Source organism: Rhinolophus sinicus, chromosome 1, assembly GCF_057876585.1.
Source record: "Rhinolophus sinicus isolate RSI-liver-muscle chromosome 1, RSI-T2T, whole genome shotgun sequence".
Lineage (NCBI taxonomy): Eukaryota > Metazoa > Chordata > Mammalia > Chiroptera > Rhinolophidae > Rhinolophus > Rhinolophus sinicus.
This window is the reverse complement of record NC_142501.1, coordinates 149,473,099-149,497,073: the sequence shown is the minus strand read 5'-3', so window position 1 is coordinate 149,497,073 and position 23,975 is coordinate 149,473,099. Positions and strand designations below refer to the sequence as shown.

The 23,975-nt window shown below is 35.7% G+C and overlaps 1 protein-coding gene and 1 pseudogene across 31 annotated transcripts in view; both read right to left on the bottom strand.

The window, feature by feature from the left end:
• The window catches only part of ADGRL3 (adhesion G protein-coupled receptor L3), a 756,105-nt gene that overhangs the window by 686,574 nt on the left and 45,556 nt on the right, over positions 1-23,975 (bottom strand). Inside the window, exon 2 of one of the 31 annotated variants that reach the window (XM_074324497.2) lies at positions 14,797-14,873. The exons of the other annotated variants lie outside the window; for them this stretch is intronic. The gene's annotated coding sequence lies outside the window, so the exon portion shown is untranslated. The remainder of the gene's footprint in view (positions 1-14,796; positions 14,874-23,975) is intronic. 31 annotated transcript variants of the gene reach the window in all.
• On the bottom strand, positions 8,927-10,225 carry LOC109453734 (mitofusin-1 pseudogene; annotated as a pseudogene).

Below are 23,975 nucleotides of genomic sequence, written 5' to 3'. Positions count from 1 at the left end.
ATTCCTTAAAATTCTTATCCTGACATTTTTATAATATTTGGTAAAAAATATATGTATCACAAATCTCACTGTGGGATCCACTGCATAATATTCCCTGTCCACAAATTCTGTCCAAACATATCCAGTAAGAATTTAGAGAAGCACATCAATTTATGGCAAATCTTTTTTTCCAATAGAAATAATGCTAAAGTTGAATGGTATGTTCTTAAGAGTCTAGAATCCCTACTATCTATAAAAGTATTCCCAAAGAAAAGAATCAGCTCTTTATTCTGCCTTATGAATGTGTATGAGCACAATTCAATCTTTCTAATGTATCCCTAAAATGCATTCAGAAAGATAATATAGTAGTGAAGCACAGAAAAAGCCTAGAAAATGAAGTTTTGTCTAAAGTAGTCCCAACCCAGAAAGACCATGAAGTGAAGAACGAAATCCACAGTCAGAAATAACCTTAGGATATAATTGTGCAAGGTCACTAAAGGAAACATGGAGGAGGAACCCAGGAGGACCTCTCTGAAAATGGAATCACTGTTAGACTCATTACAAAAATAAAAATAAATATCTAACATGAAATGGTAAAAATTATTTGCTGAGTTTGTTATCAAAGTGTAACTCCTGGATTAAAATTCTGGACATATATCAAGACTAAAAGATGTAAAATTCAAAAGTTAACATGTCAGAACTCCTTATTAAATTGAGGCCACTGTGGATAATTTGGCCAATCTATGAGCATCGACGTATGTGTTTTTGCAAGGACTACAGAAAAGATAAATCCCAAAGTACAAATTTTGAAGATCATTATTTTTTTTAAGTTAATCTCTCTTAACTTTGAATGAAATTGCATTGACAGTAAAAAAGTCTTAGATTGAAACTAATTTTTCATATTATCTTACTGTGTATGCCAGAACATTCCACTTACTGGACCTGACCTCCACAGTATATCACTTTTATTCAAAAGCCAATTTGATTCAGCACTTTCCATCACTGTTCAAGGCTAGGAGATTTCAAAACTTATCCATTTAGCCAATTATCTCGCTTTTTTTCCCTAGCAAAACCCTGCTGTTACACTTTTTTTATCTTACATTACTTAGAGCTTTTGCCCACAGAGATTAGAGGTTATTTACAACCCAAGGTATATTTGCTACATTCTTCTTCCACTGTTCAAAGCCACCTTATTAATTTCTCTCCTTTTGTTTAGCCCTGGGAGATAAGGAATAACTGCTGCTATCATGGGGTAAACATAAAACCTAGAAGATACAGCCTAGAATTGTCAGGTGTATGCCAACCCTGCTATGGAGTCAGGGAAAAGTCAGTCAATCAAAACCACCTTGGAGATAATCTTTTGAATTGCAAACATGATAAATAAAAATCATCAGCAGATAATGAAGCTTCACTTATTAAAACACGGCATCTGTGGCAATGTCACAAATGGTTTTTAGCAAATTGTTCTTTGGTAAATTCTAACTTCCCAGAAATATAGAAATATTAATCAAGTTAATGCAACTAATAAAAATAGGCTCAAATATTCTGTATAGATAGTATCTACTACTGTTCATTCAAATTAGCATATTTTGAAGACTTTATCATTTTGTCTTTCTACCTGTCACAGGTAGAAATGGATGGTTATGAAATTCCACTAATACATGCTTGCCTCTTACTAGCATCATTGACAATACAACTTTATAGATGAGTGGTTGTATCCATGACACATAGATGCCTTTTATTGACACACATGGTTACTGGGACACATGACCTTGGCCTTCCTCGCTTGTATCAATACTTACTCAAAAACCTTTCTTCATTTGAGGAAACATTTTTTCCCCCCCAGTTATAATGTATAATTTCAACACAATTTGTTTTTTACCCTCTCCCATTGTGGAGAGCACAATAGATAAACAACAAAACGTTGGTATTGGCAATACTGGTCAATCATACTACTTTTATAACCCACATTTCATTAGAAAAAAGTATGTTTGACCAAGTTTCCTAATATCTTCCCAGCACAATATTTATCATTATGGATATAAAATTTGACATAAATAAAACAAACCTTTGTGTAATACCCATTGGTTTTGCTTTTTGAATACACACAACAGTGATTTTTTTTTTTTTTAAGAAGAAAGAAAGGGAGGGAGGAAGGATGTGAATTTTAATATGATTTAGAAAGACAAATCATCCTTCATATTCTTACTATGTGTGTCAAACATATTTTATAATGTCTTTCCAAGTTTATAATTATGCTGAGCAAAATATGAATCCAGATAACACGGTCCTTTGCTATGTTTGCCCATTTGGAATTCTGCGTAGAGAGGGTAGTATAAGGAAAAGGTTACTTAACACAGCTGTGCCCTGCATGGAACATTTTCCAGGCTAAGACAATTTCAATTCAGTTCTCCCAGAAATCAGTTGACTGGAATTCTTGGCTTTCTCACAGGCAGTTTCTTAAAAAGGTTACCAGCTTAATTGAATGAAATCAGTGTCTGCGACTGTCAACAATTATCTATAGAGTAATACTTGTTATTAGACTGAATAAAATCAAAGTTAGAAAGCAACCACAATTATTTATGAAGCTGTAATTTACAACATTGGACAGTTTGATTGCATGTGTAAGTACTATGGAAACTTCCTGAAATCGCTTTCTTTTTCATGTAGACACCTCACAGATAATCAAGGATATCAACAAGTCTATCTCAAAAGGATTTCCGTTTATTTCAAAGAAAGTAAAAGTTAACCTGGAAAAAAATTTTTTAAAAATCTACCCTAAACAGATAAATAAATGAAGCCTATTTTATTCTCACCCATGAAGCGCTCTACATTATGCTTGCTATTGCCCAGTTACTTCTATTTTGTAGCAAGTTTGTTCCTCGTTATTTCAGTACTTATGTCTTTCTGGCCCTGGAAACTTTTTTGATTAATTTGGAAAACAAGTGCCCACAGTTTTGATGGATACAACTTGAAATGACCGAGTAACAGTCATAATCACAGTGCACTGAATGCTTCATTAGATGACAAGTAGCACATCACGTATCACTTAAGTCTTTTTTTTTTTTTCCTTTTTGGCACTTCACAGTAGATAGACACTCCATCCAAATGCAAAAGATTTAGAAATATTTATTCTTCCTAAAAAATGAAGAGCTAGAATTATACATAAAAATTCATAAAGATCAGACATTTCCAGGGTCTTTTTTTAATGTACAATATAATACAGACAAATGCTTTATAATTCATATTCAATGACAGCTAATATTAAAGGATTAAACCCCAATCACCAAATTCCTCCGCTTAGGAATAGTCCAACTTTTTTAAAATGCCAAAATGAATACATTATTTTAAATGCCTTCTTTATGAGAAAATTAGGGGTATCTTTACTACAAACCTCAATTTTTATTAAATAATTTTTACATATTATAAATCTCATTCCAATTATTTTAATTTAATGATGTTAGAAAATGGCATCTATTATATTTAGGAATAATATAGCATATAGCAAATTGAGGATGAAATGTTTCTGCAATGACTTCACATTTGTCTAACTTTTTTTTTTTTTTTTTTTTTTTTGAGATTTTATTGGGGAAGGGGAACAGGACTTTATTGTGGAACAGTGTGTACTTCCAGGACTTTTTCCCAAGTCAAGTTGCTGTCCTTTCAATCTTAGTTGTGGAGGGCACAGCTCAGCTTCAGGTCCAGTTGCCGTTGCTAGTTGCAGGGGGCACAGCCCACCATCCTTTGCGGGAGTCAAAACCCACAACCTTGTGGTTGAGAGGACGGGCTCCAACCAACTGAGCCATCCGGGAGGCAGCTCAGCTCAAGGTGCTGTGTTCAATCTTAGCTGCAGGGGGCGGAGCCCACCTTCCCTTGGGGGACTCGAGGAACTGAACTGGCAACTTTGTGGTTGAGAGCTCACTGACCCATGTGGGAATCGAACCGGCAGCCTTTGGAGTTAGGAGCATGGAGCTCTAACCGCCTGAGCCACCTAGCCAGCCCCATTTGTCTAACTTTTTAATGTAGCTATTCATTATCCTCCTAATGACTAAATACATCAAGACTGAATTCAACAATTTACAGAAATCTCAAATGTGAAACGTTCACCTTTCCACTGGAGTCTAAACTCATCTAAATATGCACAGTTCCTAATATATCTGGGCACTATATACAAATCTTCTCTTGCACTACCACTGATACCTGAGGTGCTGGTAGTTTGTCCAAAAATATTTTAAAAGACATATTTTTTGGTAGTTTTGAGTTATAGCAGTTTTTAAGAGTGGTGGTAGTACATCACTGGACAAAAATAATGAACTGGTTCATCATTATTTAGAATAGAGAAGATAAGAACTCTATGATTCTTGGTGACTAGATGGCACTGTATATAGTAGAACAAAACTAGAGTGAAGAGGGCAAGCCCAGTGACTCAGGCGGTTGGAGCTCCAGGCTCCTAACTCCGAAGGCTGCCGGTTTGATTCCCACATGGGCCAGTGCACTCTCAACCACAAGGTTGCTGGTTCAACTCCTCGACTCCCACAAGGGATGGTGGGCTCTCCCCCGTGCAACTAAGATTGAACACGGCCCCTTGAGCTGAGCTGCTACTGAGCTCCTGGATGGCTCAGTTGGCTGGAGTGCAGGCTCTCAACCACAAGGTTGCCAGTTCGATTCCTCGAGTCCCACAAGGGATGGTGGGCTGTGCCCCCTGCAACTAGCAATGACAACTGGACCTGGAGCTGAGCTGTGCACAACTAACACTGAAAGGATTACAACTTGAAGCTGAATGGCACCCTCCACAACTAAGATTGAAAGGACAACAACTTGACTTGGATAAAGGCCTGGAAGTACACACTGTTCCCCAATAAATTCCTGTTTCCCTTCCCCAATAAAATCTTAAAAAAAAAAAAAAAAACTAGAGTGAAGAGATAACAGTCTTCAATTTCTGTTTTCTCAATCAAGGTAAATGTTCTTGATATTGACTATGATATTACAAGTATGATAGAAGGAAACTAGGGCCCAAAATAAAGATGATGAGAAGAAACCAGGGATGGTATTTTAAATAAGTTCAGGATGCTGGCCCAGGCAAGAAGCAGCCCAGATTAGTCAAAGATCTAATTAGTCAAAGACAGCAGTGATTACTAATACACTGTTCAGAGAATTTAAAAATGAACGTTGCAAGAATTTTTTTCAAGGGAGTAGAGTCTAGTAATAACACAATGCTGAGATTCGTATTTCCTTCTGGTAAAACTGAAATAGCTATAAAATAGAATTAGCACTTACAGACAAAAGGGTAATTCCTAGGACAGTCATGCCAAACTAACTTTATTTTCTAATTTTAAAAGAGTTACTATTATCAGCAGAATTCATATACTCAGCACACTGAATTTCACAGAGGCTTTTATTAAAAAATAATACAAGGTCAGCCAGTTAGCTCAGTTGGTTACAGCGCAGTGCTCTTAACACCAGGGTTGCCGGTTCGATCCCTGCATGGGCCACTGTGAGCTTCGCCCTCCACAACTAGACTGAAACAACTACTTGACTTGGATCTGATGGGTCCTGGAAAAACACACTTAAAATGAATAAAGGTTTAAAAATAATAATAATAATAATAATATACATAATTCACACAAAAGAAAAATGTATTATAATTACGTACAGGTAACCCCTATATAACATGGCACTTCTATTACACAGTTTCGTTCTAACATGGTTCAAGATTTGGGGAAAACCTCAAACATGGAACGTAATAAGAGCTTTTAAGAGCAAAAGATATCTCATTTGAAATTTTTCATTTGAGCGTGGATGTCATATCAGATTTGACCGCAGAATTTTAAAATTTATTAGAATTTTAAATCCATTTTGTTCATACAGTATTAAGTTCAGAGAAGGAAGATTATCTTGTTGTAGGGAAGATGTTGAAGAAAATTTGCCTTCACTGGTTGATGTGAGCTTTTGTCTATTAGCTTTTATCTGTTCCTGTATGTGAGGTGATTTCTGTGCTGTGATCAGGGGTTGAGTAAATTCCCACTTTGGTCTCATTCTCCTAAGTAGGGGAGACATGAGATGAGGTTGCTTTTCTTTCCCTCTTTGGTCTCATTCTCCATAGCAGGGGATAAATGAGATGAGGTTTTCTGTTTGGTCTCATTCTCTCCAGTAGGGGAGATATTAGATGATATTTGTTGCTCTGTCTGTGTTGTGAGGTGATGGTTAGCTTAAGGTTAAAGAAATTCTTGATCAAGGGTTGAAAGAATTCCATCTTTGTTCTGTCTGTTTTGCCCACATCAGCAGATGAAGTGAAGAAGTAGCTAAATTATATCAAGACAATATGACACGCATGTTGCCAGGTTTTGGAAGATCTTGGGGTGATGGTCCCAAGCAATAAGAGTAGATATTGCTTATCCAGATAAATTGGCCCTTTGGCAGGATGGGCAACATTCATATCAGTAACTGCCAGTCCCTTCTGGAATTGGCCATTCCCGGAGGGGGAGTCAGGAACAAGAAACTTAAAAAATATATAAGACAGATCTCAGTTGACAGTATAATAATTAATTATTATTTCATCATTTGATCATTTGTCATTGGTGATTTTTCATCATTCTAACATTTTGAAGACTTCCAGCAACATGCAGCTTATAAAACCAGGGAATGTCCTGACTTCCAGCCGCGAACCTGGTGGGGTCTGGCTGATTCCTGACCTCTCCAATGTTGTTCCCCATGTTTAGCCTTCTTGAGAACTTGTTAGTACTTAGAAAACTTGTATGCAGCTTGCAGCTTACAACATCAGAAGATGTCCTAACTTCTAACAACAACAACAACAACAACAACAACAGCAGCAGCAACATTCTTCAGATTGTTAACACCTTGAAAACGTATATGCAGCTCGCAGCTTATAGCATCAAAAGATGCCTTGACCTCTAACAACAACAAAGACCACAACAGCATTCTTGAGAACTAGCAAACAGCGGTGTGAGAGACGCCTGAGTTGCTCTTAGATACACACCTGGCAAGGTTTTGATTTATGACTTCTCCAGTGCTGTTCTCCCTGGTTTGGTGAGGTTTTGGCATCTACTGTAATAGTTACTATCCTCTAAACTACTGGATACTCCTTACGGATGTTATTTGTGTTTTTAGCCAAGTGATTTTTGATCAATAGTAAACATATTTTGGTATATCTTAGACTTATATGTATGTGTACTTCTTTGACATGACATTGGTATCAATGTATAGTTTAGTATTAACCACCTTTACTTTCTGTCATTAGCACATTCTATTAATTGCCTTTTTCTTTTGCTATTGCATATTGCTAAATAAACTGATTAGATATTGCTAAATAAATTAATTGGCCCCATTCTATCCTTCCTCCTTCTTTCCCCCGCTCGTCATTACACTTGTCAAAAAGATAATACCCTCGGTTAATGGTGCTTAGTAGCACAGATGAAGAAAACATTATTTAATACATATTAATATGTTATATTTTTGGTGAAAATTGCTTTAATAAAGATATTTCTCTTAATTATAAAAATATAATAGTATGCTTTTTTTTTAATTTTTGGAAACTAATCCCCTTTTTTGTACTAGTTCTTTGTTTCGTATAACACTGATTTGCATAACATGGCATTTCCAGGAACCTAAGACCCGTGCTATACCGGGGTTGTTTGTAGTTATACATAGCTGAATCGCCAAACAAAATATGTGGCTATGAGTGACCTTAGATTTTCTAGAATCAATGGTACTGCTAAAAAATAAAAGCAATTTATTACTGCTGCATATTAAAATGATTTTCGTAGATAAGTCTTGATTCTTTCAATGTAGATTAATGCTGGAAGTCAAACCTCTAACCAGGGCATCTAAGCCCTTCCTTGATCTGTTTTACCTCTTCATCAATCTGATCTTTCCCTAACATCTCTATCTCCCATAGAAATCTAAGATCTAGCCCCACTAAACTCACTTATTTGAAAGAAAAATCCTCTCTTAGCTTTAGACCCATACTCATGTTGCTTCCTTATGCCACAAATATTTTTTTAAAGTTCTCCCACTTTGTTTTTTTTGTTTGTTTGTTTTTTGTTGTTTGTTTGTTTTTAGTGCGGAAGGGGAACAGGACTTTATTGCGAAACAGTGTGTACTTCCAGGACTTTTTCTCCAAGTCAAGTTGTTGTCCTTTCAATCTTAGCTGTGGAGGGTGCCGTTCAGCTTCAAGTTGTTGTCCTTTCAGTCTTAGTCGTGGAGGGCGCAGCTCAGCTCCAGGTCCAGTTGCCGTTTTCTAGTTGCAGGGGGCACAGCCCACCATCCCTTGCGGGAGTCGAACCGGCAACCTGTGGTTGAGAGGACGCGCTCCAACCAACTGAGCCATTCGAGAGCTCAGCAGCAGCTCAGCTCAAGGTGCAGTGTTCAATCTTAGTTGCATGGAGCGCTGCCCACCATCCCTTGCGCAACTCGAGGAAATTGAACTGGCAAACTTGTGGTTGAGAGAGCACTGGACCACGTGGGAATCGAACCGGCAGCCTTTGGAGTTAGGAGCATGGAGCTCTAACCACTGAACCACCAGGCCGGCCCCTGCCAGAAATATTTTTGTCCTCTCACTTTGCATGGCAAATCCTAGAATCTTTCAGAACTCAATTTATTTTTATATTGTGATGGTTACAGCAATGCAGTTTATTAAACAAAAAAGTGACTATTCCCATTAAAATGACATCAAAACTTAGTTTTGAGAAACAAAATGAAAGGCCCATTCTCTAACTCCTGAAAGCCAAGCTTCTCAGAATCAAACACAAAGAGAGCCCTAATTAAGAGCCAGGCCCCACTCCCCAGGAGTCACATAGTTGTTTCTGCTGCTTTTAACTAATTCATCATTTTAACACAAATAGGCTTTTCTTAACTGAAAATTAAAACTAAAGAGACATCGTAGCACTTTTCAGTAATCCAAACACCTTGCGGTAGATCATTACCAGAATCAACACAAGAATTTGCTATGTAGGTACAATGAATAGAACTCATATTTAAAGTCATTCCACAACAGTAAGAACTGCCCCAAATCATCCAAGTTCCATATGCTCCTATGATCATTATGAAGCGATCTCTGTTGTAAAAATTCTTCTTCATTGCTTGAATGTAGAAACGGCTTAGTAAAATTTTCCCGCTCGCTTTCAAGTTCAGCAGCTTAACTTCTGAAAAGCTTTGAATTGTTTTGTATTTCCTCCAATCAATCTATTTCATTGGAAAATCTAGGAACTACTTCTTCCAGATGTCTTTGTGTATTCTCAATTTGTTGGCACAGGCAAGCAAAAGTGATTGTCATTTCCTGTAGTACTTGATGGCTGCAGTTTGCACTCATGGAGCTAACAATCATCTGCAGTTTTTCAGTTGCATAGTTCACAAACTGCTGTTTAAAGGCTCTCTTCTTGGTAGGGGTGGTCCAGGTCAGCCTTTCATAAAGATACAAAGCTCCACGCATACATAATGCAACAAACATGAGTTTCCAGCCTATAGTTTTCCAAATTGCTCCTCCAACAACGATGATGCCCACAGATGTTCTAGATGTAAGGGAAGCTAATCCTGTTACTAAGGTAACCATGTGTTCTTCCTGTGATGCATTATCTGGCATTGCAGGATGAGTAGGAGCAGTGGGGGTAGAAGCTAAAGGTCTGGGGAGCTGACATGTGGGCTCTGAGAATCCTAGAAGCAACCTCTGTGCATTCGTAAGGCCCAAAAAACAATGGACAAGGGGAAGACCAGCCCTGGGAAAACTGAAATACAAAATATCCTCTTGAAAATCTGAATATAACTGGCAGTTTTGATTATAGCTGAGATCAAACTTCTTGCCAGGAATCAGTGTATGTAGTTTATTCTGTATAACAGACATAAATAATGGCTTGGAAATTTCAATAATTTCTTATTGGTATTGAAGAATTAAAGCGATTACTTCATTGGTGCACCGATGAGCCAAATATCTTCCTATATCATCTTTTATGTGCTTATTTAACTCACTTTTATACACCTTTAGTACACTTTGAATAGGACGAAACTCAGGACAAAATTCATCAATCAAAACAGAGAGTCGACAAATTTCACTTGTCACTGCACATGAAACCTTGTTTGCCACCTCCTCCGTAACACCTCTGATTTTTTTCTCAACATCCAGTGTTAAAAGTTTCATCTGGTTCTGAATAAAGTCCAGTCTGCGAATTTGGTCTTCCTTCTCTCCTATTGAACAAACCCTTTTCTCTGCAGCGTCCATATTTCAGAACTCAATTTAGATGTTACTTCTTTTCAAAGGAGATGCTCTTCTTGACCTCCCTGACTGGTTCCAATGTCCTTGTAAATACTACACTGAAACACTACATTATGCTTTATATCACACTTTACTTTGATTGTTTAATCATTTGTCTTTTTTATTCTGTACTGTGATTGTAAACCAGCTCTTGAAAAAATAAGATCCCTGATTTGTAACGTTTGTCAATTTTATGGCACACTCCCCAGCATTGCCACCCACACACCATGGCCAATTTCAAATTGCAATCATTTAAATCCTTAAAAACACTATGGTAAATTGATATGTTTTCTCTTAATACAGATGAAGAAACTAGATTCAGTTGCATAAAATTACAAAGGCCTTAAACAAGTCTCTTAATTCAAGTCATAGTTAAATTTATATGTGCTGAGGTATATTCTATGCCAGACACTCTGCTCAGCACTGTTCACTTAACTTTATTTAATATTCACAAACACCCTGAATGATATACTTATGGATTAAAAAAAATGGAGATTCGGAGATATTATATAACTTTTTCAAAATCAGAATGGCAGCATATATTGAAAGCAAACATCAAAACTACATCGTCTACACCAAAGCCTTTGTTCTGACTCTTACAGTCTACTTCTGACATAAACTGTACTATACCACACTGTCTCTAGTCATTTCATTATTTATTAACAAGTAAATCAAGAAATGCCCAGGGAAAAGAATAGACAGGAATGTACACTTCTGGTTCTTCCTATAGTAGCTAGATTCTTTGTTCGGAGATATTGAAATTGATACAGTTCATTTGAGTCTTTATCCATTATATTTCTCACCCATATAGTAAAAAACAAGCAAACCATTATTAGGTTCCAAGTACTCTTCAAATGTTTGTTATCTTTATAGGTTAATATCTGATAAAACCATCTTCAAATATCTGAATCATTCTCATATCTTCCGATTCTGACCTCATATGATATGAATACCGAGTAGGTTCACCGTATATTTTGACATTTAATCATACACGTGTCATAAACACCAATCAAATTTGAATTCCCTTGATTGTAAGAAACATGTTTATAGTTCTTTAGGAATCCCTAAAGCCTCTGGCATAGTGTTAGATACCAAATACTTACTCAAATGTTTCCTAAATTGAATCATAAAATAATGATTTTTGAAATTGTAGAAAAAAGGAAATCTAATATGTCACTGGCATATATCTTGGTAACCTATTTGAGTCTGCATTGATTTACATCACTTTGTAATAGAATCTCATAGATTTCCAATGAAAGTGAGTATTTCAAAATATAAACATGTTCAAAGAAAAAAGAAGACAAAATGCAAGAGAAAGATGCAAAAGCCAACACTGCTATTTTCCTCTCTCTCACCATGTCAGTGAGAGACAAGGACTAACTTGCAGTGCAGTGAGACTTCATGCAGTACAAGAACTCCATGAGGGCAAAACTGCAGACTCTAGGCAATGAGAAAAATTGCTTTGCTTAGTTCCTTAGATTGAGGAAGAAGCCGGACCAATTCTGACCAGTGATGGTCTTCTATTAAACCGTCATGCCATTTGTCTTAATTAAAAAAGAGAATTAAATATAGTGAAAATAAGAAGATGTTGGTGAAATGTTTTATTGGAATCTATCATAAATTAGTTTTGAAATAAGCTCAATTGATGGAGAAGTGTGCCTGAAGTGCTTTTAAGAGCTAATGAGGCAAATACTGGAATGCTTTAAAATCTTGGAGAGAAAGGCTAACTTAATTTGATCTTATCTTACATATGGGATTTAAGGAAACAAAATATATGAGGACTATTTTTTATTGCATTTGCAATATTCAACATTATCGAATTATGCTTTCTAAAACTGAATTACTTTATTTTTATAATATGTACAAATAATATGATTACAGCTGAGGTAGTTATAGACATATTGATGTTATAGTTTTAGACGCCATAAGGGATGAGTAGGACTAGTATCCTAAATTTACTCATGCACCAGTTAGACAACATCTCAGGAGTGTCAATGACAATCGATTGACTTCAATAATATTGATTGAGCACTTACTATGTGCCTGATACAAAACTAAGCACTTTATATGCATCATGTTATTAAACATAACAGAACAATCAGGAGTCAGGTACTATTGCTATCGCCTTTCAACAAGGAAGGAAAGAGACCAGAGAAGTAGAGTAACATCCCCAAGGTCACATATCTCAGAGGAGTAGATCAAAACCTTGACCCCAAGACCCCACAAACCACCTTATGATGCTGTAACATATGCCACATGCTTACGCATCCCAGGGGTTCCTGATGGGTCCTAAACATTTCAAGAGTTCTATACAGAAAGCAATCTAACATAGATGAAAAAGTAATCATCAGTACCAAAACCACGGTGGCTTGTACAGCAAATATCTCCTCCTTTCGGGTTCCCCGGATGTCATACCAGACTATAACAGTTTACCAAAGGTCTGTGAGTCCATTCAGTGCTAACAAGCAAGATCCCTTGGGATGAGCAGTGTTTAGTCTTGGTGGGGTAGAAATGATAACATCCAAGCTAAGATTTATATTAAAAACATTAATTCTGGGGGAAATATGGAGGTGGTAGCTAAAATTAACACCTTGGGGGATCCTAACCTGTACCTACTCACCTCTTCTGACTCTCAAACAAAAACAGGCAGTTGAGGTCACATACACATTCTCCTGGCAAACTGCTGTGCCTACTGCCCAAAAGTACTGTATTTTGCTGTGTACTTGTATAATGCACACCATGTTTTTGGCCCAAATTTTCAGGGAAAAAAATCTTTCGCTTTAATTTTTTAATTCAAAATTTTATTTGTTTCCATTTAGGTTTTTGTTTTGTGTATTATAAAGGAATTTTAGCATTTATTTTTTAACAAATATGGTACAAGAAATTTTATGTAACAAATAATTACAAAACACAGTAACAAATAAAAGGTAGCACAAGAAATTTTTGTGTACCGGTCACAAATTTACGATATTTACGCATAGAACTCTTCATCCTTGAAAATTTGTCGTAAGTTCAACAAAACCGATGATTGATTTCCAAGGTATAGTTTTGTATATGTGTCACGTTATTGATTTCTAGAGTACACTTTTAACTCATAAGCATAAGTAAAAGGATTAAAAGCATCTATATAGGTACAGAATTAGTATTACCCATGTATAATGCGCATCCTATTTTTGCTTCACAAATTTGGGCAAAAAAGCGCACATTATACACGGCAAAATATGGTACATGAGCACATGCACCCCTCTACCTCAGTTAAGCAAAATGGATCCTAAAATGGTATGAAGTGAAATAATCTTTAACAAGTTTGTATAAATTGACTACAGAACAGCAGTTATAAAAGAATTACATTAAAATGTTTAATATTTTTATTTTAAGACTGTTAACTATAATATGTACCAAAACAGAGAAATAGTGGGGATTTTTAGTTGAATTATAATACTTATAACCATCTTTTTAAAAATGGTACTCACAATATACATTTAATGTGTTTCTATCCTTGTTAGTGTATCCAATACAATTTCAAAGAACCCTGATCTTTTGTAATACACATCTGGTTTATAAATTTAAACAAATAGGTTCACTGGCCCACACAATATAAACTTCCTACCAAAGGATTATAATGATTTTTTAAATAACAATAATAAACAGCACTAATTAGAAAGCATGAAAAATATTAAAACCATTGTTTTAAATAACTGTCTTTTGTCTTCACTCCAAAATTTGGAAGGAAATGAAATTTTTATTTCATCCAACAGAGCAAAAAATTGGACCAAGATCCGTTTCTTGACATTGTGATCAATCACAGACTATAATATTATTCCTAGGAGGGCAAATGTGTCAAGGATAGACTTGAGAATATGGATCTAATAGAAATATCTCATTTCAATCCTGAGGAATTCAAGATACTAGAAGGGGAAGTAAAAGTACTGAATATATTTTACAATGAAATTTATTCTTAAGGTACACGCCGCAAAGCCAATGATAAAGCCTACAATGGGCAGGATTTGTCATTGGCTTTGCGGAATGTACCTTAAGACTTTTTCAGTATGCTTCTGTGTTCAGCTGGAAAATATTCTGTTATAATTTCCATGTTGCAATTCATGCTAGAATTTGATTGTGTGTGTGTGTGTGTGTGTGTGTGTGTGTGTGTGTGTGTAAAAGACTCGAAACATAAGAAGCAAGAAAGGGAATCACAAACATGTTACTAATTTCCATAGTACAAAAATTAAATTCAGTTTTTCAAAAGCACTGATTATTTTTCCATAAATACAAATGACAGGAAAGGATATAAGACTACAGAAAGTCAAATGCACTACAAATTTAACTAGGTTTGCATGTTTAAAATGTGGTTCTATCTTGAAAGTCCTCAATCATGCTTAGAGTTTATAAACTCAGTTTGTTTGGAAATTATACTTGATGGAAGGTAAAATTTAACATAGAGTGAATCATTGGCAAAGCAAAACTGTGCTTCCTGTGTTTTATTTCATGTTCACTAATTCACAATTCTTCTTCCCACAAAACCAATAAATAAACAAACAAAAGAAGCTAACCTTTGTAGATTTATCTTGAAAGATATAAATGATGTTCCTGAAAATGTCAAAATGTGAAGTCCTTTTACTGGCTTATGCTGAGGGGGAAAAAAAAAAAAAAAACAGTTGGTAATTATTGGTACCAGCTATTGAAGTTTTTGTAAAATCTAGTCACATTTGCAGAAAAGATCAATTCTGATTTAATTTTAAATTCTGTGCCAGCTTAATACCAAAAAAAACCTACAATAATGTAAAACACTATGCGATACCGACAAAAGAAAAAAAAATAAGGCATATATTTTAAGATTAAGGGTATAAGGGTTAAAAGATAATTAAAAGGATGACTAAAATATAGCCAAATACTGATGTTCATTTTGTCTCAGAATTCTCTGTCAAAGAGAATGACCACTTAACTGAAAAAAAGCAGGAGCAAAACTGGTCAGAAGAAAAAGTGAACTACAGATAAGAAAATGTGTTTTTGAGAAACACTAGATTTCTGGAAAAGTATTCCAATCTCCTGTACCATTTGACTAAGGACTTGATTTTTTGAGAGGACTTGCAAAATAGATCCAACAAACTGCAGTATCTTAAAAGATTGGAGAGGGTCCAGAAGACTGCAGGCAGACAGACAAATGCATTTTCAGTTTGCAAAAGAGGAGAACAATAAATTCTTCAAAATATCGACAGAAGAGTTTTACATTATTCTTTAAAAAGCTTCCATACAACTTATTAGGAATTGATTTGTATGGTGCTAGAAAAGGATTTATTATTTACCAGGGGCTATCTGGCTTCACTAACTATGAGTTATCTGAAATGAAGTAATGAGAGACACACAGTATCGCACAATGTTTAACAGTGAGAGCTCTGCATTCAACCTCCCAGGACTAGTTTACCACGTACTTGTCATGTAATCTGGGCAAGTAATTTCCACTCCCTAGATCTTGTAAAAAATATATAATAATAATAATAATAATAATAATAATAATAATGGCACCTCTTCATAACATGGCTTTGAAAAATATATGCATTTTAATAGACCCTCAGACAATATAAAACAATAATGCAAGACTCCCTCAGAAGAAATAATCCAAAATGGCAACTCTAACTATAATATCATCCTTTCAGAACATATCAAACATGTGTGGCAGGGAAATGGAGAAGATACGATTTAACTGGTTTCAGTTGGTAGGATCCCTTGTGACAGTCTTGTCCGTATGTGAGGAAATATAGAAATAAAATCAAAGTGATGTCTAGTAAGCAAAACCATTTTATAAGAGCACCAGCTGAGTCACTTCAGGAACTCGAGCGCACCAGTCTGTGTATACTGTAACTCCTGTGCTGTAAGAGCTACAGAACCGAAGCTCCAGTCTGGACAATTTTCCACTTTAATATTTCACAAAAATGAGCAAATCAGTGTTCATGAACAATGGGATGTCCCTGACTGCCAACAACAAATGGACTTAGCAGTCAGGCAATGTCATTCTGATACCAGCCCACAGTATTGTTCTTTAATCTAATGTGTGGCCACTATATCTACACTACAATTTGAATTATTCTAGGTGCAATATCCATCCTATTCTTTCCATTAATGTGAAAAGAGCAAGAGTGTTAAAAGCGGTAAGAAGGGGCATATTATGACAGAAACAAGAAGATAATAGCAATGAAGGAAACCACTGGGGCTGAGATATGCACTGAGTCAAGAACACAAATGACTCTGAAAGATGAACATGTACATAGTTCAAGAAAGAAAAGTGACTGGCAAAAAGCATAGTTTTGAGTATATGGAAAACCAGAAGATTAGCATAAATCCTGGATGTGAACGTGACATTAGTTAAGGAGATAGACATTTGTTAAGGAACACAATGAGCATGGTAACTACTACTGAAGGACTTCTGTCCAAATCCAGGGATAATTCTAGTTTCCAGACAAGTTCACACTTGTACACCATAGCAGTGAGGAGTGGATATACCCAAGGGGAGGGTCTCTTTAGGGGGAATGAGTCACAATACCTATCAGCTGGAAGTGAAAGAGTGTGGTTTTAAAATAGCGGGTGAAGAACCAGGATACCTGATCTTGAGGAGTCATATCACTTTTATTCCTTTTCAGAGTTTTAAAATAATTTCAAATAGCACTAAGGAGGTAGAACATTCAACAATAAAAAGCTGGGTTTCTGGCTTCTTGAAAAACAATCTGAGGAACTGGCAACACTTACACAATATGCCTAACTCATTAAGGACACCTGCTTGGCGTTCGAAGTTTCTGAGTGAGGATCCCAGTTTTCAAACTTCCCAAGGACTGAACCTCACTTCAACATGATGGGAGTGAGCGGGGGGAGGAAGGGGAAGAACGGTGAACATTTACGCATTTGGACTAAACCCAAAGATTCTAAATGTAAATAAACTCCTGTAACTGGAAAGAAAAAATGTACAATGAGGTTGAGAAGTGGCTAAAACAGAAAAAGCTAAAGGTGGAAAGCTTTCCTTTTCTCCGCCATTAATATTGATAATGCTACTTGATTGTTCCGGACAACACTTTGATCAGGATAATGTTTACATTCAGATTAAGCAAAGGTAGCAAATAAAACTAGAGGTTTAATTTTAGAAAAATAACCAGAATCACAAAATCACAGGCACTCATAGCTGCAAAAGCCTTTAAAGACTATCTGGTTCAACCCTGACAGTGTTAGAGTTAACTATCATATGTAAAATTTCAAAGCTTTTGAAGCTTTAATTATAAAGTACATAATCATTCTAGAAATAAACTTAGACATTTATAAATTTATTAAAAGGCTGACTATACACTAAATCACAACTCCATACATACGTGAGTCAAACTGAACATATAGTGTTGTACACATCACAAACTAGGCTTCTCAGCTCTTTCAGCCCTCACCCCTGTGACCCAGTCAGAACACTTTAATGAGTACCCAAGGGGACTCTGCAGCAGCACAAAGTATTCCCTGGACTGTTTGGAAATCAGATCTCAGTTCTTCTTGGAATTAAGTTCTGTCCCCAAGATTTTCCTCTCTTTTTTCCCAGCAAATGAGAACAATGTTCACCAGTAGCGTAAGAGAATACTGGTTACCTACCTCCAATAAACACTACAGTGAGTCAACACCCTAGAGGTTTGAGACAGTCAAGGAGGCTAATAATGAATGTCTTATTCATAGTGCAAACACAAAAGTAAATTACCAAATAATAAATGATGAATCTTTGGAATTTGGAATAGCTGGCTTTAAAAAAAGAAAAGTCTGTGCATGAGTCAGAATCATTAACATAATGTTGCTGTGTCTGCAAATTTCTGGCAGGTTAATTTTTGATAGGTGGGGAAAAGCAAAGCTTCCAACCAATTTTCTAAATCATCTTTAGGCAAACATCCAGGGGCAATCACCTGTAGAGTCCTGCCTAAAGGCCCAGGTATGTTTTGAGAAAGCAGTCAGATTCCTGAATGATTTACAAGGTTCACTGTCAGAACTGCTCATATAACTGGCTTAGACTGAGAATGAGTAACTAAAAAAAAAAAAGCATGACACACTTTAACCTCAGTGTCCTCACCTCACTCAGAAGGGAGCAGCATCAAGAAAGGGCGTGTCTGTCCTGTCAATTCAAGTAAATTTTAGACTCCTACTTATGCAAGGTGCTCCTAGTATGAGGTCACTATAAATAAAAATGAAATAGCAGACTTATTAGTGAGCAGAAGAGAGTATGGTCATTTAGATGTAAATGTATTTCCTGTTTTGCTTTCAATAAGTTTTGGATAGTATTATTAACCACTGGTGCTATAATCTCAGGTTTTGAAACAAGCTATCAGGGCTCTTCAAAAAAATGTTCATTTCATTTGAGTCAAGTGAAGTTCAAATAAGAAATGATCCAAATTACAACAATCTGAACCAGTGAGCTATTAACTGAGTTTGATAATATGCTGTTGCTTCCAAATAAATAACAGATTAATTTGGAAAACTAATGAGACATGCATATCTGAAATATAATTGTAACTATGGCCCTTAGAAAGAATACTCATTCACTGTCATTAAAAAAAAATGAATCGCTAATTTGACAAAGAATTTTGACCTTTAAAAATATTTATCAGTCACTTTTGTGTGTTTTTCAAATCTTGACAAAATATTGTCATGATAACCTTAATGGTACAATATTAGTAAATATTATATTGACTTAAGAATAATTCACTTCCTATTATTCCTTATGGTATTTTAAAAGGTATATATATATATATATATATATATATATATATATACATATATACATATATACATATATACATATATATATATATATATATATATGTAATAAACAGTTACACAGAACTTTGACACATCTAGTACTGCCCCAGGAATTTTAAAAATAGGCAATTTAACCTTCATGAAAACCATAGAAGAAAAAATTTCTATATGAAAAAAAGTAATTATGCATACTGAGAATCAAATTGAATATTAAAACCTTTTAAAAGAAAGATTTAGCCTAGAGTTAAGAATGTAAATGTCTAAGTTTAGCAGAATTAAAAGCCAGGATTATATTTACAATGATTTTAGGTCTTTGATGAAAACCCGTAACTCCTTGCCCATATTAGATGGTGAAAAATTAAAGTTACATTACTTTTGAGAACAGTTTATAGAAAAACTTTTCAAACCAAATTATGCTTATTCCTTACTACCTTTCATCCTTCTATAAGGAGCAGCAGGGCACTGGAGATGTCCCCAGGTTCTTTGACACTCCTTCCAATGACAGCTAAGGTCTAAGTCCCTTCCCCTTGAATCTGGAGGGCTTCTGAATACTTCAACTAATAAAATGTGGCAGAAGTGATGCTATGTGCCTTCTGAAGAGAGGTCATAAAAATGCTGTAGAGCTTCCCCTTGGTCACTTGGAATGCTCAGTCTCTGAATGTTCCCTCTTCATGATGTCCTGTTGGGAGACGTCAAAGCCACATGGAGAGGCCACATGTAGGTTCTCTGCTCAATAGTCCAACGGGACACAGCCTTCAAGTCACCACAGCCCAGAAACCAGACATGGGACTGACGGAGCCTCCAGATGACCCAGGCCTCAGATCTGAGGCACCCCAGCCTTTGGAAGCATCCCCCACTGTGGCCCTAGACAGCTGTGGAGCACAGTCAAGCCGTCACCTCTGTACTCTGTCAGAATTCTGCCCACGTAATTTGCAAGCATAATAAAACATTTGTTGTTTTATACCATTAGATTTGGGTTACGTTTGTTATGTAGCGGTAGATAAAAGACCATCACCCTAGCTAAATTAGCTATCTAAGTCCTATAACAGTATCTAAGTCCATAACAGTAACAGTAGTAGTACATATAATTAAACAGTAATTATAATAATCTCCTGTGCCAGCTATACTGTTAACACTTCACATTCGTAACTTTATTTAACTCTGCCTCATAAACCTGTAAAATAAGTATAAAAAATATTCCCAGTTTTACGGATGAGGAAACTAATCGTTGAGTATATATAAGTACTCTCTCAAAGACACAAAAACTAATAAATTCCAGAACCAGTATTTAACTGGAGTTATTTGGGAGAACTCAAGTTAGTAGTAATTCATTGATCATTTAGGAGGAAAAGTAGTACAGTTCCTTTCATAGAAATGCATGTTGAAAATGTATTAATGCAAAGAAAAATAATGCACAATCCTATAGCCATTTTGCAACAATAAAATGTCACTAAACTAGTTCATTCTCAGGAATATTTACTAAAAGTAGTTCAAATCTGAATAATCTACATTTCTTAGAATTCAAGAGAGGAAAACAAGTCAGTACCTCAGGCAGTAAAACTCAATGGTGTAAAACTGTAAAGACTCCTTAAAGCCCACCAGATCAGCCCCTCACTGTCCATCTTCATATAAACAGCACCAAACACTACAAGAAACAACATGGTCTTAAAATATCTGAAGAGAATGGCAACACTACAACTCCGCTAAGAAGGACCTCAGAGATCAGCCAATCCAATCCCTCCTCTGACAAGGAGAACAGCCATGTGACGTGCCCAAGGCTGCCCTTTTCTGTCTCCCACTTTGTGCCCTTTACTAAGGAGCAGGCTGCTTCTTTTAGGTAGACTGTTTCAGTGGACTCTGTAGTCCCCAAAATTTTAGAAGAGATTAATCGCTGCCGTGGCTAATCCTTTTTCACTTCAAAGAGTGACTAATCCCCAGTTCTCAGTTATATAGAGAGCATGAAGATGGAAAGTATCCACATCAGATAAGGTATTATAAAAGAGAAACAACAGAAGACACCAACTGCAAACAAAGCACATATTAGTCCCAAAAGTGAAATAATTTACAAGTTAATGTGGATCATCACATCGTAAGACTCCATAAAGCCTTGAGACTTCCCACTGCTCTACTGTTACAGTAATTATAAGGGAAATGAGAATTAGAAATGCAACCACAGTAATGTTTACTGAGTTCCAGGACTAAGTATCAGTCATGCAGCATCCCCCTTAACCCTCATACAAGCACCATGGGTAAGATACTCTTTTGCTCATTTTACAGATAAAGAAACTGAAAATTGGAAAAGTAACCAACCACATTCATAAACAATGACAGTAACTACTACTTGCACATAAAATCCATCCCTCCCCTTTTTCTTTCTTTATTTTGTTTAAGGGGACAATGAACCCAGTTAAAGACTAGTTTTTCCAACTATCCTTTCAGCTAGGTAAGGCCATGTTATTACGTTTAGTCTAATGATATATTAGTGTTGTGTAGAATTTCCTGGAAGGCTGATGAGTCAGCTGAAAATGCATTCCTTTTGTCCTCTTTGTTGCTTCCTTCCTTTCTGCAATATGGAATGTACATGAGATAGCTACAGCTCCAGAAGCCATCTTGTAACATGAGGTGATCTTGAGAATGAAGGCAAGAGTTAAAATGTTGAAGGAGGGAGGAGACTTGGCCTCTGAAAATCATGGAGACAACATAGAGGCACACACTGCCCACTGATAAACTTCTTTTCCAAGAGAGAAAATTTTCTATACTGTTTAAGCCCCTAATATGTTGGGTTTTCTGATAAATGCTGTTAGACACAGCTAACCCTCCTTAATGTAGGGGAAATATTGCCAAACAAGATGTTGAAAGCTTCTTAAAAAAAAAAAAGAAAATCAATTCATACCTAATAGTCTACTTCGCTATAATTTCTATTTCATCCTGCAAAGCACCTATACTTCATTTCAAGACTGAATATACACATTTAAAAATAGACACTGAAGGCTATAATTGTCTAAACTGCGTAATTCTGTTTGGATTATATTGCAGGCAAGAAGGTGAGATGGGGAAGAGAGCTTAGCAAGAAAAAGATAGCTTAAGAAAGAATCAGAAATGCGGCAGTTAGTTGAATCTAAGCTTTATGCTGTGCACGTAGAATACAACCAACCAAGAAATTCTACCTATTATTTACGCAGTGACAGATAAGGGAAAATGAGGTGTAGTTCGATAAACAAACTCTCTCCTAAAGCAGATTTAGACACTATTCATTCCTTCTTTTCAGTCTAGAAGCCTGCTTAGCTGGAACTATAAAATAAATTCCAGCACTCAGAACATTTCAAGGAGGAATAATTTTCAAAACTGGCTCCGGCTTTATTTTTCTTCACTTTGAAATTGATTAGATGTGCTGTTAAAAGAAAATTTGGTTGGTGTCTAAAAGAAGAGAGGGTATTTTAGACAAATATAAGATAGCTTATTGTAGGTGCTTTAGCTATTAATCATTTCAGTCCATGTGTCACCGATCCACAAACAAATCATGTCAGATTAGGTTTTATTGCAGATCAAAATTTATCAAAAGGTAAAACAATCAATATTTTAATATTAACCCAGTGTTTGCTGTTTGGTCAACTGATTATAAAATAGCAGTGAAATTTGTTTTTTTTTTTCACTACTTTAAACAAACAATAAATAGACTAAGGCAGTGGAAATGAAATCAGTGATGAGTTGTTTAGTAAGTAATGGAAATCAAACTCAATACTTGGAAAGAAATATTACATAAGTAGTAATTTAATTTAACTTTTCAATTTAGAGCATGCCTAGTCATATGTAACTTTCTGAAATGAAGCATTTCAACAACTCACCATGGATCTGCTTTAAAAGATAATCTGAAAATCTATAAGAATGACAAAAAAAATTTACAGCAGCACTTGATCTAACTGCTAAAGAAGCAGTCAAGTAAATGAGAATGTTTCAATTCAGTGAGTCAAAACTGCATTTCACACAAAAAGCAGTCTGCCCCTTAAACTTTTAAATAGTGTTCAAACCAAGTTACTACACTCTCCTTGTGGGGGACGTCTGAAGGAAACAGAATAACTCTAAAATATAAAGCAAACTAATTTTGAAATGCTTTCATGTTTTTAAAGCATTGCTATTAAACTGAGAATTAAAATCTGTTTCTTCACTATTAACTCTACTAGCAAGGAAACAATCTCAGGAACAGAGTCAGCATGCAGTATATAATTTTTGAAGGAATAGTGAGTCAGGGAATGTTGTACCAGATTACGTTCTACATGATCGGAATATTCCAGCTCTGATAATAACTGGCTGGATGACTTCGGTTAATTCATGCAAGAGGGACACACAGTATGGCAAAAAGACACTCCAAGAAAGCTTTAGGGGCAGATCTGGGTTCAAATCCTGCTGTAGCTAGGCAATAGGGAATGAATGCATTTACCAAAACTTCAATTTTCTCAACTGTACAAAGAAGTTATCAATGCATTACTTCCATGGCTACTATCACATATAGTTCCTGGTATTGTTCCTGACAAACATTTGTTCTTGATCTACAAATGACAGCCATTATTATTGCTGTTACTATTATTATTATTATTATTGACATCTTCAAGTATCATTTTATTACCTAAAAAAGGAGAATGATAATTTTTGCTATGCCTAAATCACTGGGAGGTTGGGACGATGCCATCAGACTTTATGTGAAAATATATTTAAAATAATGAAACTCTGTAGAATGTAAATAAATGATAGCAGAATTAGTCTTCTGTCATTCAATAGAAATCCCTGCAACTGACTGAAATTTGCCAGAGAAGTATTTGTCAATACTTACAACGTCATTCTGGGACAGGGAAATGGATAACTGTGAATCACGGCCATAGGTGGAAGTATAGGCAGAAAATAAGCCCTTTGGAATCTTTTTACTCCCATCACAATTTATAAGGTATTTAAAAACCTACCAAGG